The sequence below is a fragment of the Microtus ochrogaster genome, unplaced genomic scaffold (assembly GCF_000317375.1).
Source record: "Microtus ochrogaster isolate Prairie Vole_2 unplaced genomic scaffold, MicOch1.0 UNK5, whole genome shotgun sequence".
Taxonomy (NCBI): Eukaryota; Metazoa; Chordata; class Mammalia; order Rodentia; family Cricetidae; genus Microtus; species Microtus ochrogaster.
In genome coordinates this window covers 7,113,629-7,132,952 of record NW_004949103.1, presented here as the reverse complement: position 1 = coordinate 7,132,952, position 19,324 = coordinate 7,113,629, and positions in this window count along the sequence as shown.

Genomic DNA, 19,324 nt, shown 5'->3' with positions numbered 1-19,324 from the left:
AATCAGGGTTCCCTGACCTGTGGGAAGTCCAAGGACCGCCCACCTCCATCCAGCTTATAACCCACATTGTTTGTCTTCTTTTGAGACAGTATCTTGCTATATCATCTAAGGTGGGCTCAAACTTACCATCCTCCTTTCTCAAGATCTGAGTGCTGCCATTATAGATGTTTATCTCCTTACCCAACAACACTCTGGAAACATTGGTGGTAAATAAGCCCCATAATATAAGTTAGACTTCATGTCCTTATAGTTCTGTGGGTGAGCAGGAGCTTTATCGTAGGTCACTAATTGATACTTCTTGGACTAACTTGGCACCTCTGGTCTTCCCTTTTTAATTGCTTCTTCATTAAGCTGGCTATTCTCTGCTTGATGTTTGACAAGCATACTGGACAATGCCTAGCCACCAAGTCCTAGAAGCTTGATGTCCAAGGGTGTTAATCATTTCATGAGGAGGTCCTTGTACCATAGAGTGTGGATCTGTTGAGTAAGATACCCTTCTCCTATCCTTGGGTGGCAGCTAGCTCTCCAGTAAGTTCTCCCTAGTGGTCTTATTCTTGTCTTTATATCGTCTTCTTTCTGCCTGTTGGCCTCAGTTCCATTTTTGTGTTCACTTATCTAAACAAAGTGTCCGTAAGCAAGTCTAGGCCCCAGGCTCTACTTTTTCTAGAAGATAGTTACCAAGTCAGCTCTGTTTCTTAACTGTTATGTGTGAATGGTAATTATATTTTACTTATAGGACTAAACACTAAGAATAGGTGAGTTTGGAATAGTTTTATGTTCATGGTGAGCCTCATTAATTATTGGTTATCATGAGTGATAATCCAAGATCTTGGCATGTTAGAATATGTCAGCATTCACTATTTTTCTGGCGTTTGACTGTCACATAGGCGGATATCACTATTCCAATTTTACAGTTGACAGAACTAGCAGTTGGTATGCAGAAGTGACTTGGTCAAGGTCTTGTAACTGAGAAACAGCATGCTAAAAAGGAGCTGATACTGAACACACTGACTGCACAGGTACAGAGAGTCTGTGAGTTCTTTTGGGCCACATAGCTCTTCAGTGGCTATTTTGGGCCTGAGATCTAGATATGCAGACTTTGAGTGCTGTACTTGGTGAGGGAGGAGAATGATGCAGACATTGAACTGTCACCAGTTCCCATTAGAAGCACAGATGGAGACAGTCGCACTGACCACTGCCTCCTACCTCGCTTTGTATCATAGTTCCTATTCTCTGTCACGTGGTCACATACTTGTGAAGAGGCGCTGAATGCCTGATTCTGAAGAGCAGTTTCTAGTCCCTCATTCAGAGGAAATCTGTATCTGAAACCAGGTTATCAAAGACCTAGTAATCCCAACTCTGCTTATTTCTCTATCCTCCAAATGGATTCTGAGAAGCTTATGGCATTCACAGCTCAAGAGGGTGGAACAGTTTCCATTTTACTGTGAAGATTTTATATCCACTTTCCCTACCCCAGGATGCTGCCACTTGACTCAAAGGTGACCTGGACTGACATACCTCTGAGAGTTCCAAACTCTGAACTTTCCATACTCATTTAGACACTGGGCACTTTTTATGAGTGATTTTTGGTGAACATGAAATGTCTCAGATTCTGCCAGGACATGTGTAGCAAAAGCATCATTGGTTTTCTTGCACAGTTTCATTGGTTTTCCTGCACAGTTTCATTGGTTTTCCAGCACAGTTCCATCTTTTACCTTGGACTCCTCTTCTGCTCATGTTCTCAGCCTCCATAACACCAACCGTGCTCCAAGACCTCATGGATTTGGAGTCACTGGTATTAGTGAATAGAAGCAAAAGATGTCCTTTTGGTTGGCCAGAAGCAAAGACTAGAGCTTTCTCTTTTGAAGAGTTGCTCTTTTGTTCTGAAACATAGAACTAGGACAGTAGTCAGTCATGTGTCTTTCAGAAGCCTTTCTTGTTCTTTCTCCATAACTGATGTGTAGACAAGGCTTGCATTGTTAGACTCTCCTCTAAGCCCCTAAACCCACCACTTAGCCTTCACTGCTATCCCAGGAAGTACTTATTCCTGTCCCCTAATATCATCACTGCTCAACACTCTCAGCTCCATCATAGTCATAACCGTCAGCACCATCCTCGGTCTTCAGTCCTGGCAAAAAGATCAATGAAGGCATAGGAAGGGAGCCTAATAAGCCAGTTTCACACTTCCAGTCAGTGATGAGCTTGAACTTGGGCATGGTCTGGCTAAAGGACCTATGCCTGAGTATCAACCATTACTTAAAAAAATCAGAAGAATCAGGAATCATTCCAGCCAGCCTACTTATGATCTTGCTCAGTCAAGTAGCCCAGACCCTTCTAAAACGACAATGTGTTAGTGGTTGCTCATTTGTAGCCTGAAGTTGTCTCTTGTGTAGATTCATTATGCCTCTAGAATTTAGGAGAAGACCTAATGCAGATTGGAGTACCTGGTGGATGGCTTCCTGTTTGAAGTAGCTAAGCAACTTGCCACGGAAGGCAAGAAAGAATTGACGGAACAGTTGGGAGAGTGTGTGTGGGAGGGAGGAAGATGCTGATTTTAGAAATCGTGTTGCCTTACGCTCTGGCCGAGTTCCAACTACTTTTACTCATTATTATTATTTTTATGGGAAAAGGAACCTGCAACAGTTTATTCTTTGTTATTCGCCTTCAGGCGTTGCTTTGTCAGATTGGGAACCAATGCCAGCTCAGCACAGTGGGTGTTCATGGGTGGTGTGTGTGCGTGTGTGCCCTTCTCTGTGTGTGTCCGTGGCGTTGGCGTGAAAGGCCCCATCCTAGGACCTATGTGTTGCTTCTCCCTCCAGCCTTCCCCCAATGTGTCAAGAATTATAAATTAATCACCTGGCTGGTTTGCACTAAACTTACTAGTGTTTATGAAAGGGAATTCATTGGATATGCCTGTTAATGGAACACGTGTAATAATACTAAAGCCTGTGATTAAAAAGAAATTTAAGGCCCATGAGTTTTTAATAGAAAAACATGTCATGTGAGTGTTTATTTGCTGGTATAACAGGGGCGATTTTTTTTAAGGGAGGAGCTTCTCTATTGCAGTTTCAGGAGGTTCAAGCTCTTCATACTGAAAGCTGATGGCACATGCCCAGTTGTGTTTCCAGGGGACCATGTGGATGAAGTAGAAGCCATTTGTTGCCTTATCCAGCAACAGGAAATACATTCAGAATGCTTTTGCTCACCTCTTTTATTTATTCTCTCTAAATTTATTTTTTTATCTTAACATGGCAGAGGACTGGGCTGGGATTCAAAGTTGAACACATTTGGCTTTTGAATATGCATGGTCCTCGGAAAGCCCACAGTTTGTTGGAGGAAACAAATTAGCCGAAATATTTTGGATGACTCTTTCTGTAGGAGGCATGGCAACGGCAAGCAGCGGGGTATATCAGGAGAAGCTCGTGACTTCCCAGGAGAAGACGAGTTCACTCCAGGCCTGATCCTGTCCATGATGATGGGGATGGCGTTCCAAAGTGAATTCAAACTCAAGTTGTCTGAGGACCAATATGTGTATGGAATAAAGTCTAAGTAATCTTTACCTTGGAAAAGAAGTGTTAGTTGCAAAAAATAAAAATGGCTCTGATCTCCCATTCCTGCTTTTATTCTTTAGTTTACACAAAGTTGCTATTATTTTTCATAAATGCACACTCTACATTTGCATGTATATATGCATATCTAGTATTCCTTGGTGAGGCATATTTCTTTTATATATATATATACATTTTGGTAAGTTTTAATAATCCACATTATTTTATAGCGAGGTGCAGAAAGTTCTGCATGTAAAATGAAACTAGTTGATTTTGGCTTTCCTTAGGTTTGCCTGTGGGTTTTGAAAAAAGTCTTTCGATTTTCCAGGGAACGTTTGCATAATTCCTCTACAAATCCTATTTATCTTTCAAAATGGAGAGGAGAACAAACTGTGTTGATTTTTGTAGACCTGGGAGACACTGCAACATCTCTGCATGTTCTGGGGACATTGGAGTAAAGGTTTAGTATCCGGGATAAATTTAAGAGGGAAGTTGTTTTCGCTTCGCTCTTTTTAAACGTTACTAGTAGGTTTTCGGAGAGTGAAAATACGGCTCTGAAAACTTGAGCTTTCTAGAAGCTGAGCAAATAAAGCCTTCATTAATTGGTCATTCCCCAAACGCTGACCAAGCAAGAGGAAGCCTAAGTAGAAATGCGAGATGAAGTGAACCCAAGAGAAGCTCGTGCTGCGTCGAGGGAAAGGAGGAGACAGAATGGAGATAGAGGAAGGTGGAGGCTCTTATAGGAATGTTCTCAATAAAGAAGAGGCATGAACTGTGTCTTGAGGATCTAGGGGGGTAGAAACTGGGAAAGACATTCCAATAAAGAATTAGCACAGGCCACACTGGGACTGAGCATTTAACTGATTGTGAGGGGGCAAGAGGCTGCCAAATCATTGGTCATGCAGCTCTGCTTTTCAACCACAGAAATAAAAAACAAAAGGGGAACATGCACTAGTTAAAAATCAGGACCAACATTTCTGTGGTTCAGAGAATGAAAAGACACACGAAGGTAGAGAGTTTAACAGCCGGTAGCTCACTGGGTTTCTGAGGAGACAGAGGAGTATCAGGGCTCAGCCGTTGGTTGTGATGTGACTGACCCTGTCTTCAGCTTCTCGGTGGGTCTGGGATGTTTGTCTCCTACTGGGACTCAAACAGCTCCCTTTTGGTTGAAAATATGCACACCTTCCAGACCTGAGACAAGAAAATCTTTAATTCAATGACTGTGTCCCAGTGTTTCGTAAGGACAGCTGAACTTCAGGGGACAAAGGGAGGCAGGGAAATGCAAGGCTCCAGAAGAAAACAAACACAGGGATTTGCTCATTTCCATCCACAGTCAAACTATAGTGTTTCCTATATTCAAACACACCACACAGAGCAGTTAGTCGCTTAAAGGGAGAAAAGAAGAGCCATGGCTGAAGGTGTGTGATGCATGAAATAGAAACAATAACAGAGCTACAGAACAACTCCAAAATAGTAAGGGGCAAGGGATGCAAAGTAAGGTGTTAGAAGCTATCGAACAAATAATAACATGTGTATATTTCAAAAGACCATAAATTAAATTGAAAGAATCATAATTACAGAAATAAAGCATTCAACAGACTGGGTAAGACAGTCAACTGCAAGATGTCAGTAGCAAACTTAAGCAGGGAAGGAAACATAAAAACAAAAGCATAAAATCTTAGAGAAGAGACTTCGGAAGGTGAGGGGTCATTATTGTCAAGAGCTGAAGGCTGGGAGAACCAGATCAGTTTAACACACCTAACCTAAAGCAACGCAATCACAAGAGAATGAAGGAATACAAAGTTTAAAAATCTGTCATGAAGCAGAGACAATAGGATTTATTAACGAGAAAATAACTTCCAATTAAGCAGACTGTGACATTTATCCTTATGAGAACAAATGGTGGAAGCCACTGGAATGCCGTCTTCGAAGAAAAAGTTACGGAGAGTTCTAAGTTCATACCCAAGCGCTACTTGCCACTCCCTGGGATGGGTAAAGTTTAAAACCTCGGAGAGCGGAGATGAAAGAAATTCACCACTTAAATATCTTTGCTTATTGCAAACAGATGTTTTATAGAATGTGTCATTTACAAATCTTACTGAAAGAGCTGATAAATCATCTACTAAAAAGAAATGTTAATCCACAAAGGAGGAATGACTGCAAGCAAGAACACAGAACAGAAATTATTTTAATAGACCCTCTTGCTATGCTCAAGAGAGGTGAAAAATACAGAAAGGAAAATTACTAAATGATATCTAGAAATTGAGAGGAAAGTAAAGACTGAGCTGTATATGAGGAGTTGAACTAGAGTAAATTCCTCAATTTGTTTGGATGAAGACAGTGAGAAATTTTAGGCTTGTTAGACAGTTATAAAAATTAACATTAGGCAGTAAAGGAGAAGCACAATTTACAGATTCAAGGACAGCAATAATGGGGCCAGAAAAACATAAAACGGGAACTTTTATTCTGATTGCCAAATTTACTTCTTCGGACTACTAAAGGAAGCACATTTGGGTGGTGGGAACGAAATCATTCTCCCTTTATGGTTCTTTAAATATTTCACAGGTTTGGAGAATGTTCTTGAGATCTCTGTTCATACTCTTTCCTAGCAGTGATTCGAAGGGAAATGGGATTTCCATAGATTCTGTTTTTTAACACACCATCTCATTCACATGTCTGCCAAGTTTTACTTAAAATAATTAAGTTAATATTGTCATTTTCATGTATAAAACAACTAACTTCTGAATAAGGATTTAGCTTCCTTAGACATCTAAGGAGGCTCCCGTGTATTAAATACTGTCCTCAACATCATCAGCGTGGTTGGCACAGCAAGTTGATACTTCTAGGCTTTCCAAACTTGCATTTCCAGTGTCACTGTCTGGGACCAATACTGGCTTAATGAAAAAAAGGCAGCTGTGCCCAGCTCTCCCTGGCCTCCATACCCTTGTTCGGGATCTAGCTTCCTGGGAGAATTCCTTTCTCATGTTCCTATTGAGGTCCACTAGAAGCTTCAGTAGAGCAGAATCCTGCCTGGCTCCTCCAGCCCAGATTGCCTATCACCTGTTTCATTTGGAGAGCGATTGTATTATTATTTATGAGCCCGCAGTAGATGTCACCTCTTTAAAGATAAAGCATTTTTTTATTAATTCCTGGAGAACTCCATACAGAGTATTTTGATTATATTCTCTCTCCATTCTTTCCCCTAACTCCTCCCAGATACACGTACCTCCTTTCCCCTTTAATTTATAAAAAATAACCCATCATGTCCTCTTCTGTTGTCCATATACTCCTGTAGGTGGGGCCATTCGATGGAGGGTGGTTGGATCTACCAGGACCATACCATTAAAGAAAATAAACTCTTTCTTTGTCAGAAGCTTCCAACTAGCTGCAGTTTCTTCATTAGGAGTATGGGGCTTCTGAGTTCCTTCCCCTAGGTAATACCTCCTTGGTATTTAAGTCCTTCATCTCCGTATCTTCTCTTTTAGACAAAAAGAATCATGATAGAAATTTTATGACTCTGTGTACAGTGCATGTATGTCCATGACTTTGGATAACAAACTTTAGATACTAATTAGATACTAATTCCCCAAGAACTAGGTTTAAATCTAATTTAAAAGAACCACCATGTTCCTATGATCTTCTTGGAGTATGTTGAACAGAGTGAAACTTCAGTGTGTATTTCCTGAACTTATCACAGCAAACTTAGGAACTAAGTAGCTAAACTTAGGAAAGCTGTGTCCTAGTCACGCCTCAATCCTTCAAAACAGTGATACTTCCTTTCTTCCAAGAACCACTTGAGTGATCCTACTCCACAGGTAAATCTCCCATCTCTTCTGTGGGCAATTGGAATCAGTTCTTTAGGGTTGATTGCATAGAAGGTTAAGATAATGTGAAAAGTGGAGAGAGAGGTTCCTAGATAACATCTTCTCTGACCAGGTTGATGACCAATGACTGGCCTGAGGCTTAGCTCCAGCCCCCTGCGGGAGAACTCTTCTGCTCTCTCAGCCCCCCACCGTTGCCATCTGTTGATAATTACTGTCCGGTCTCTGCTGAGAACGTGTGATATTTAATATTTCCTCACCACTTGAACAAACATATGGCGATAACAGCGAGGCCCTTGGCCACAGGAGTAGAAAGATATATTTGCATAAAAGAGTCAGTGTACACCTTGGGCCAGGCAAACAACTGCCTTCTCTTTGCAAAGTTATGAGAAGTCCCCATGGCTGAGATGCTGGAGAATGGTTACATTGACGTGGGAAGTATTTTTGGAAGAAAACTTTTAAAATCCAAAATATCAAGAAGATTGGAAAACAAAACAGAACCACTTTTCACAACTGATGCGATTTTGCTCTTAATGGGCAATCCTCAGGCCTGGCCCTGAAACTCTGCAGCAGTTTGAGAGGAAGCTCATAGCCTTGCCAAGCAGTGGGGAAAGAAGAATGGCATCTTGTGTACTTGCTAAAGAAGCCTCATAATCAAAGCCCCAGCATCCCCCTTCTCCTTAGTCCTTTTTGGGGGAGGGGAGATGAAGTTTCCAGTTTCACTTGCAGGTGGGGAAGTTCAACTTCCTGCTTCAAGAATAACAAGATTCAACAGGGACAGGCTCCCTGCCCGGATTTGTACAATAAACGCCAGGCTACTGTCTTCATCAGAATTAGATTGTTAGGCTCCATGAAACCTTTGGACCTGAAGCAGGGCAAAATGAGACTACTGAGGGTCATTCTTAGTGGATGGTGGTTAGGGGTGTGAAATTTATCAACAGTTAGCATTGTGCAGGAATTAGGAAAACAAAACAAAACAAAAACCCCAAAATATAAAAATAAAAATAAAAACCCAAGCACTTCTGCAATTGTCCTCTTCATTATTCTTTTATGACTTGAGAGAAGCCAAATTTTTTCATGAACACTTTTGATCTTGATATTCATTGTGGTGTAGAAAAGTTATAAGAATTTTAGAGCAAGCACCACTATATTGACTAGACTCGACCAGTAGCAGGTCAAAGCATTTGCTTGCTTTACCTAATGCCCATTTTCTATTTCCTTCATAGTCTTCAATCAACCTCTAGTACTATTGTTGATGATCTTTACAGTATGTTGCAAGAAGTTTTGAAAGCCTTTCTTACCCATTGAGACAGAATGTCCATTTTCTTAGATTCCTTCTTTATCATAAAGACCTTCTCTGGAGATCATAGCAGCCATGGTACTAGTTTGTATATGGGTATTGAAGATATTAACCGCGTGGAGGATGGTAAACACACACATACACACACACACACACAAAACAAATATTTAAACAAATTCCTTTGGGGTCATAATTGTGATAAAGAGACTAGAATAAGGGAGTATCTCTTTTTCCTTTTTTTTTTTTTTTTTTTTTTTTTTTTTTTTTTTTTTTTTGGTTTTTTTGAGACAGGGTTTCTCTGTATCTTTGGAGCCTGTCCTGGAACTAGCTCTTGTAGACCAGGCTGGTCTCGAACTCCCAGAGATCTGCCTGCCTCTGCCTCCTGAGTGCTGGGATTAAAGGCGTGCGCCACCACTGCCCGGCCTCTTTTTCCTTTTATATTGCTAACAAAATAACATCTTAGGCCATAGCTCAGATTACCCAATAGTTGATAAGAAAAATCAAAGGTTTTTAGAAGGACATTATAGAAGTTGCCTTGTATGACTGGAGAAAATTTATTTTCATTATGTATTTATTAACTTCTCATAATAAGCTGATGAACTTGGATAGATGTCATAGCTATTAGAGTAAACACATTGTGGCTGCTGGCCTTAAAGATTTTATGGTAAACTTGAATAAACAGATCATTTCAATATGATGCTTAAAATGCTATGAAGCCCAAAGGCAGAGCAAGGCCAGCTACAAAGCATTCAGATTTATAGGAGCAGTGACTATAACGCTAAATGGATGACAAGGTGTGCAGGCCACTTTCCAGGGGGAACTGAATACTAGGCATGGTGGAAAGGACTTTGTCCTGTAGCAGGGCAAGAACCACCAGAACACTTAGAAATACAGGACAAAGCTTCACTTAGAGAGTGATAGTTAGGGGCAATCATGTGATCAGGAGAAAAACAAAACAACAAAAAGCAACCCTAAGGTCGTGCTGCAGTGATACAGCTGAGGAGAGCTGATGCCAACTGGCAGAAGTACTCCGCAGGGATGACTAAGGCAGGGAAAGCTTGGGAGGTGCAGCCAGCAGCATTAAAGAATGGAGCAGGTAAGCACAGCAGTGTGAGAAAGGAAAAGGTGAAAATCGAATCCTTGTTTTCTGGCTTAAATGTGTGAGTGAGCACTGTATCTGGAGATTGGGATTGAGCTGCTGGGAGGAGAGTCAGTTTCCTCTAAGGTAGCCTCTGGTAAGAGGACCACTTTCTAGGGAAAGACCACACATCCAAGAGCATTTGGGCCATCCAAACTGATCTTGAAGGAGTAAATTACAAAAGGACACAATGTGAGGTGAGCAAGGAAGAGAGGATTGATCTGGGAAGAGGTGAGAGAGCAGTATGACAAGAGCACATATAAAACTCTTTTTAAAAAACTAATAGAGCAACAATAAAAGCAACAAATAAGACGGGAGGTGGGATGGAGTGTAGTTCTTAGAGGCAAATTTTGGAGACATACTGTTGGAAGAACTCACAGGGCGATGAGCGCATGAGAGAATTTAGATGTCTAGTTAGATGCTGGTAAAAGACTAAAAGCAACCAGAACACCACATTCATCATACCTGAGGCATGAGAGAGCTGAGTTAGTTTTATACCAACCGTTATTATTTATTGACTATTTGTAGGAGGTACAGCGTGCTACAGACTTCTGCCCTTCCTTTATAGTTAGATAGCAACAAGAAAAGAGGATTTCTTTGATTCTAAGTTTACTTGGCTAGAAACCAGTCATACGGTTTCTAGTTTCATTGTCTTTCCTCTGAATTTGTGGCCCTTGTCATCACAAAGGTACTTATCATTCCATTTGTTCCTCCATTCTTTCATAACCTCAAGCATTAGACACCTCCTAGTGCCAGGCAGAACCAAGTACTCTTTCGATAGGTACCAGTGGTTAAATGCATATGCATCCTTGAACAATATTTCTCCAGATTGTTTGTGTTTCCTGAAAGGAAGATGTGCACAAACAAGAGTAACACAAGCATGAAAGGAGATCCTGAATGGCACCTCTCAAGGGCTTTGTGGGCTTAAATGACACGGTGTTGAGGTGACCAGGAAAACGATCCCTCTCTTAGAGTAAGCATTACATCAGCCTATGTGAAACTACAAAGAACTCCCTGTCTGCATTTGCGAAAGGAAAATTCATGTTTCCTATGGCCTTTACCTTCTAATCTTTACTGGTTACAAGAGGGTACTCCAGGCAGTCGAGTGCTTAATAAATATTATATTGTTTGCTGATGGCAGTGCTGTTGGGGAGTGATATTTCCTTCTGAATGTGCAAGCCAGGTTTAACAAATCTGTGCTGTGTAGTTTCACCTTTCATTGTGTTGGTTGAGATGTCTCAGGGGCACCTTCAGCGGGGGCTGGGAAACAGTTCAGAGATGTAGAAGTAAATGAGTCTGCCGGATGTGTTAATAGTTTTTGTCTGTGCTGACTTCCCCTCTGTTGTAGGAAGGTACCAAATACCAAGGGGCTCCATTATGTTAAGTAATCGTGTGCATTCTCACTGAAGATGCAGGATGCTTGTGGGGTCAGAAGATCATTTTTATTTCCTGCGTACTTGCTGTGCTTTTCAACTCTTGAATGCACCTGAGTCCTCACATACATGGGTCCTCATCCACATGTCCCTTTATGAAAGTGTTTTGGTTGGATAAGTGACAAGTGTGTGGATGTTTTCTATTTCATTCCCTGGGTAAGTGATGTGCAAAGGCTGGGACTGGCGATCATGGCCTTCTTCTTTTTGTTTTGTTTTGTTTTCTGAGACAGGGTTTCTCTGTGTAGCCCTGACTGTCTAGGAGCTCACTTTGTATACCAGGCTGGCCTCGAACTCATAGAGATCCACCTGTCTCTGTCTCCTGAATACTGGTATTAAAGGCAAGTGCCACCACTGCCTGCACCATTGCCTGGCGATCATGTTCTTCTTGAGACCTGGGAGAACTGTTTGAATCTTGTTTCTGCTTCTAGCTCTCTTTAGCCTGCTTGTTCAAAATGTTGGTGTCCTAGGAAAGAGGTCCTTGGGCTCACAGATAAGTTGTAGGGAACCTAGAATGTTAGCTGCCTAGGGTTGCCATTTAAAGGAAAGTATGTATAACTAGCTATGCACTCAGAAGGCTGAGATTGGATGTGCTTAATAGCCTGGTGATCTTTGTATTATCTGCACGGTCACAGACCACACAGGATCTTTTCGTACGCTCGTTTTCCCCAGCCAATATATAGAACCCATCTTCTTTTCTTTTTTTCATTATTTTTATTTATTTTACATACCAACCACAGTTTCCCCTCCCTCTTCTCTTCCTGTCCCCTCCCCCACCTCCTTTCTACTCCCTCTTCCCCTCTACTCCTCTGTCTCCATTCAAATGGGATAAGGCCTCCCAAGGGAATCAACAAAGCATGGCATATCAAGTTGAGGAAGAATCAAGCTCTTCCTCCTTGTATCAAGACGGGGCAAGGCTTTCCACCATGGGGAATAGGTTCAAACGAGCCAGCTCATGCATCAGGACAGGTCCTGGTCCCACTGCTAGGGGCCCCACAAAAGGCCAAGCTTCCCAACTGTCACTCAAATGTAGAGGTCCTATGTCAGTCCCATGTTATCCATCCAGAGTCTGTGAGTTCCTACAAGCTCAGGTCAGCTGTCTCTGTGGGCTTTCCTGTCCTGATCTTGACCCTCTTTGCTCGCATTATCACTCCTCCCTCTCTTTAACCGGACTCCTGGTGCATGGCCCACTGCTTGGCTGTGGATCTTTGAATTTGCTTCCATCAGATACTGGATGAAGGTTCTGTGATGGCAATTAGAGTAGTCACCATTCTTATTACAGGGCAAGGTCAGCTCAGGCACCCTCTCCACTATTGCTAGGAGTCTCAGCTGGGCTCATTCTTGTGCATTCCCGGGGGCATCCCTGGTACCAGGTTTTGTACTAACTCCATAATGGCCCCCTCTATCAAGATATCTCTTTCATTACTCTTCCTCTGACCATTCAGCCTCCAACTTGACCATCCTGATTCCTCATGTTCTCATCTCTCCTCCTCTCCCCTTCCCTCCCAGTTTACCCAGGATATCTCATCCAATTCCTCTTCCGAGGGAGGTCCATGTGTCCCTCTTATGGTCCACCTTGTTATCTACCTTTTCTGAGACTGAGGATTGTAGCCTGGTTATCCTTTGCTGTACATCTAATATCCACTTATGAGTGAGTACATATCATGTTTGTCTTTCTGGGTCTGGGTTACCTCACTCGGGATGATTTTTTTCTAGTTCCATCCATTTGCCTGCAATTTCATGTTGTCATTGTTTTTTTTTTTTCCCTATGAGTAACACTCCGTTTTATAGATATACCACATTTTCTTTATCCATTCTTTGGTTGAGGGGCATCTATGTTGTTTCCAGGTCTTAGCTATTATGCTATGAACATAGTTGACCAAGTGTCTTGGTGGTATGGTTGAGCATCCTTTGGGTATACGCCCAAGAGTGGTATTGCTGGTGCTTGAGGGAGATTGATTCCCAATTTTTCCGAGAAACTGCCATATTGTTTGCAAAGTGACTGTACAAGTTTGCACTCTCACCAGCAGTGGAGGAGTGTAGAACTCATCTTTATGGAAAGTGTCATGTGTACTTTATAAAGAGTTTCGGTGTAGTCTCTTCCAATCTCTATCTAGGTCACTTTGTGCTTTATTGCACATGCGATTGAGTTTATCCCGGGAAAGTTTTCAATAAGTTACGTAGTGCCTAAGTATGCCTAAAATAAACTATTCAGGGTTGTACTCCTGAAGTTTGAAACAACACTGGCTACTTAGTTGTGTTGAAGCAAACTGTCTTCTTCCCTTCTGTGGATCATTACTCTGCTAACATTATTGACCACAGAGACCCCCACAGACTTTTCTCTTGTATAGTTTTATTCAGTTTCAAATGCACAATAATGACCATTCCTCTGGAAAACTAAGGTAAAAATCTGTTCTGACTCATATTTTTCTGCTATGCCCATTTTGCTTGTCCTGGGACAGTCACATTCCTTAGAGATTTGCCTACAAATGCCTACAGATTTGCATACAACTTCTCATCTCCCATGTAGCCTTTAGCCTTCTGCAGCCTGCATCCAGTTCCTTCTCAAAAATTACTCTGAGGAAGATGGAAATCATCTCCTAATGAAAATATCAACTCCAAATCAGTTGATCATGTTGCTGCCTACCAAGTGACTTTTATGTTGTTAGTAGTTTAAATTTCTGTATATGTTTTGTTTGATAGTCCTGTTCTCAAAGGACACTTCCTTTTAGTTAGATATTTTGAATGTAATAAGAATAACTCCCCGCACCTTCTTTTAATTAGATGGGTCTTAGCTACTGTTCTGTAATATGAACTCAGAATTATGGTAAGGAGGAAACTTGAATAAGCCCTGCTTCCCTGCCTGGTTGTGAATTTTACATATTAATTAAGATCCTTTTAAAGGAGACAATCACTGGCACTGAAACACTAACACCAATGCATTTGTATGACACTAAGGATCCATAGCCAGATGTTATACAAATATGTTAATAGGCATAAAGCAAAGTGAACTTTTTGATGGCAATGAGATATTTTCATCAACCCTTTTATCTTTCTTCATTGTTCCTTGAGCCTTCTTAGGTATCCATTTTGACTAAATTATTAGCAACTTCCTTTAACTATGAGAAGCTATTTATACTTCTTGGTGAAAGCTCTGTTTGTAGACATAAACACATGTCACTTCATTAGCAAGACGTCTTTTTTATTTTTTTATTTTTTTTTGTTTTTTTTTTCATTAGCAAGACGTCTTTTTTATTTTTTTATTTTTTTTTGTTTTTTTTTTTGTTTTTCGAGACAGGGTTTCTCTGTGGTTTTGGAGCCTGTCCTGGAACTAGCTCTGTAGACCAGGCTGGTCTCGAAGTCACAGAGATCCACCTGCCTCTGCCTCCCGAGTGCTGGGATTAAAGGCGTGGGCCACTGCCGCCCGGCAAGACTTCTTTTTTAAACTGCTTTTGTTCTCTTTGACAGTTTCATGATGTATTCTGATTGTTCTCTCACCCACTCTCTCTAATCTCACTCCTTCCCCCATGTCCATTGATCCTTACCAGTTCTATTTTCAGGATTTTGATGTTTTATTTTGTCACATATTTAATTAAATAAGGAACATCTGTGTGAGCACTAGATTGGAACCTGTCATTGAAATGAGTGAACTCACCAGTGATTACACAACCAAAGGCAATGACCCTCTCTGCCTCTTCTAAATCTGTCTACTGCAAGGGTTCTCAACCTTCCTAATGATTCAAGACTTTAATACAGTTACTCATGTTATGGTGACTCCAAAACATAAAATTATTTTCACTGCTACTTCATAACTACAATTTTGCTATTGTTATGAATTCTAATGTAAAAAGTAAATAATGTGTTTCAACTTAAAATAGTTTCAGTTGAGTCCCTGAAACTGACCAAATTCACCAAAGCCCTCCATTCCCAAGTTTATATAAGCTGTAAGGACTGCTTAGAAACATTCTAAGGGCAGTTAGGCTTCAGGGAAGAGGCTCAGGAGTAACTGAGTTATCTGAAAAGAGTGCTCTCTGTGGTGGTTTGAATAAAATTGCCTCCAAAGACTCATATATTTGAATGCTTACTCATCGGGGTGTGGCAGTACTTGAGAGGGGTTAGGAGGTGTGGCCTTGTTGGAATAGGTATGACCTTGTTGGAAGAATTGTGTCATTGGCAGTGACCTTTGGGGTTTCAGAAGTCTAAGGAGGTACCAGTGGCTCTGTCTTCCTGCCTCTAGATGCTTCTCCAGCACTGTGACTGCTAATGGGCTGTCCGTTTTCTTTGCTGTGATAATGGACAGAACCTCTGAAACCATTAGTAAACCTTAATTAAATGCTTTCTTTTATAAGAATTGCCTCAGGACTACTGACTCTCCAACCTGTTTAACTACCTAAAGGTTGTGTAGTACGCTTCAAATTTCTAGCTTTTGCAAGCTATTTATCCATTTTGGGTTTGCACTTTAGTGATACGGCTGTCTTTGAGTCATTTATGCTCCTTTAACTAACCCATTGGTCATCTAAAAAAATCTGTTTTCCAATGGTTTGGTGACGCCTATGAAAGGGTCTTTTGACACCCCCCAAGGGTCACTACCCACAGACTGAGAACTACTGATCTATAGGAAATAGTGAGAATTAGATTAATCTAAGCCTTTCCTCCATGCTTGCCTCTGAAGAGGCCCGATTTTGTGCAGGGCCAACATTGACATCTGCAGCTGCTCTCTGTTCATAATTGCAATGGCTGTCTTTTGTCCCAAAGAGGACATTTTTCAGCCTTGCTTCCTCATTCCAGCTCTTACATTCTTTCTGTCTGTCTTCTGCAATTATTCCTGAGCCTTGGGGCAGGGGGTGGTATAGCTGAGCACTCATCTGTCACATATTCTCAACAACTTCCACTGCCACAAATCTCTGTATTCCCTACCATACCTGGAAACAGAATCGTCTCATTAAGGTTGAGAGTAGCAGTTGTCTATGGATATGACCGCGCGCGCGCGCGCACACACACACACACACACACACACACACACACACACACACACACGATACTTTGATGCTATGCCAATTTAACTAAATAATAATATGGAATCCTCACTTAAGGACAGGGATGTCTGCTAGCAGGTTTTAACCAGGTTTACAATGCCAGGTAAATATTGTCTTTTTTGAAGTGGGCCTCAATGTAATCAAAGGGGAGTTGGTTACTCCTTTATCAATCATTCCACTGTTTCACAAGTATGTACGTTTTGCTCATCAGGTTGCTCTTTTAGTTCCTAGGATTCACAGCTAGGTATGCTCATCGATGCCTTTTCTCCTTGGCAGCTTGTGTTACATCCTTCAAGACTATGAAAACTAGCCAACAGGGAGGATGCTGAGCTGGAGGCTCCCAGCTCAGTTCCAGCTTGATTTCTCTATTTCATGTAGCCAAGGTGTATGGTTTCTCCTACCACGTACTTCTGGTGGAGGTTGTCTTAAGAGGAATGTCAAAAGCCTGTATTATTTGGGAGACTTCTGAGGCTGTCTTGTGTAATGGCATTTCAATTGTATTTTAATAAACAAAGACTGCCTAAAGATCTAAGAGTATTACAGTCCCACTGCTCAGCCTTTAATCATGATGACACACACCTTTAATCTCAGTAGCCATAATAACATGTACCTTTAATCCCAGGAGCCTCACTAGTCGCCATAAAAATCAAGGGAGGGGGTGCATGCCTTTAATCCCAGTGGTGCACACCTTTAATCCCAGCCCTATTGAGGAATATAAGATGGAGGAAGACAGCTCTCAGGAACAGTCTCATTCTGAGATTCTGGGAGGCAGTATCGCCATTTCAGATTGAGGTAAGAGCCAGTGGCTGGCTGTTTTGCTTTTTGGATCTTCAGGTTGAGTCCTAATTTCTCTCTCTGAGTTTCTATTGATCATGCTTCAATCTTTACCAACAGCTCAGTAGGAGATATCCCGTATATGACAGAAGGCTTTCTGTTTAATAGCCTGTGACTTCTAGGCACAATTTTCCAGGCATACATTTTATTTCCACTCAAACGCTTGGTTTTTTTTTTTTCAAAAAATTTTTTTCAATCTGGTTACAAGATAGTATGTTTCCATATAACTTTTGTATACACCCTTCATTTTGATTAATCCTCCTAAATCCTTGTCTCCCATGTCCTCCAAGTCCCCCTATTCCTCAGACTGAACTTTTCTACTTCCAACATTCTCCCCTCTATTTTGATATTACCCAGATTACATACACTACCTGCACCCCTTAGGGCACTCCACTATGAACAGCCTCTTTCTCATTTCTTGGCTTTTACAGGCACTCCATGTTGGACACACTAAGAGAGTTGAAGCTCAGATCCATGCATGAGAGAACATGTGGTGTTTGTTTAAAAGAGAGGTTTGGCTTATGTCAGTACATTTTTTCCACCAATCTATTTGCTTATAAATTTCATTTTTCATGATAACGGAAGAAAATTCCATTGTATATAGGTACCACATTTTCTTTTTCTTAAGCTTAGAAACATATCTTTTAGTTTATATGTTTAGATGCATGTGTGTATGTTCACTATACAAATCAAGTACCTGAAGAGGTCAGAAGAGGGTGTTGGATCCCCTGGAATTGGAGTTACAGAGGGCTGGGAGTCATGGTATGGTACAGCAGACTAGAACTTGGCTCCCATGGAAGAGCAGCTGTTAACTGCTGAGCCATATCTCTAGCCCTAGGCACCACCGTTTCCTTACCTATTCGTCAGATGATCAATGAACATTTTGGATGATTGCATTTCTCAGCTTTTGTGAATAGAACAGCCATGAACATGAATGAGTAACTATCTTTGCAGTAGGATAGAGTCCTTTGGGCATATGCCTAGAAGTGGAATAGCTGGGTTATTACACTAAGTTTGAGAGTGGTTGAATCAGCTTTCAGTTCCACCAAAAATAACTAAGTGTTTCTCTTTCCCCACATCCTTGCCCACATTTGCTACCATTTGCCTTCTTAATGATAGCCGTTCTGACTGGGATGAGATGGAATGTCAAAGCAGTTTCAAGTATTACTTTTCTGATGACTAAGGATGTTGAACATTTTCAAAGCTGTTTGTTAGTTATTCACATCTTTTGAGAATTCATTATTGAGATATGTAGCCTCTTTTTTTGACTTAGTTGATTGTTTTCTTCAGATTTTGTTTTCTGAGTTCTGTATGTATTTTATATATTAATCTTTTGTCTGATGTATAGCTGGTGAAGATTTTCTCTTTTCCCATTCTTTGGGCTTCTTTTTCATTCAGTTGACTTTTACTTTTGCTTTATAAAAGATTGTTGGTTTTATGAAGTCCCGTTCATCAGATCTTGGGCTTATTTTATGAGTCACCAATGTTCTATTTACAAGTCTTTATTTATGTCTGTGTTGTGGCCGACTCCCTACATTCACTTTCAGCAGTGCAGAATTTCAGGTTTCATGTTGGGATTTTTGATCCATTTGGAGTTGAGTTTTGTATAGGGTAAGAGATAAGAGTCTAGGTTCAAGTGCCTGCCCGAAGAACAATCACCTGTCTTCAAGAGACCTCCAAGAAGCCAATCATACATATTTCAACATTTATGACAGAAATTTATTTTAGTTTCCTTTTCTTCTGCACCCTAGACCTAACTTTTGTGTACTGTTTTTTGATTCATGCACTCTCTGATTTTAACTCTCTGTCCTGGAGAGTAAGCCTGCACTTGATACTGGTACTGGAGAGATGTACAAGATGTAGAGATACCACCACTATTTGAAGTTACTCATTCATTTCACCTCCACAGTTACGAACATTTCATAGGGCTTCACAGAAGCCAGTTCTTCAACCTCATGGAGGTAGTATGGTGTGGGATTGGTAGCTGCCAGTTCTTTGGGATCTTCTAGGTTGAGTTTACATGTTGATTTGCCCCAAATCCTATACCTGCTTTGTCTTTTCTGATGTTTTTTGTTCATGTTATTTCACAGTTTAAAGCACTAATTTGTTGGTATGTTGATCATATTTTCAGATGATAGGATGTTTAGTGCATGTTCTGTCTGCAGTTCTCAGTTCAAAACTAAATTTTGTTTTTTCATTTACTCTCTGGCTAAGGAT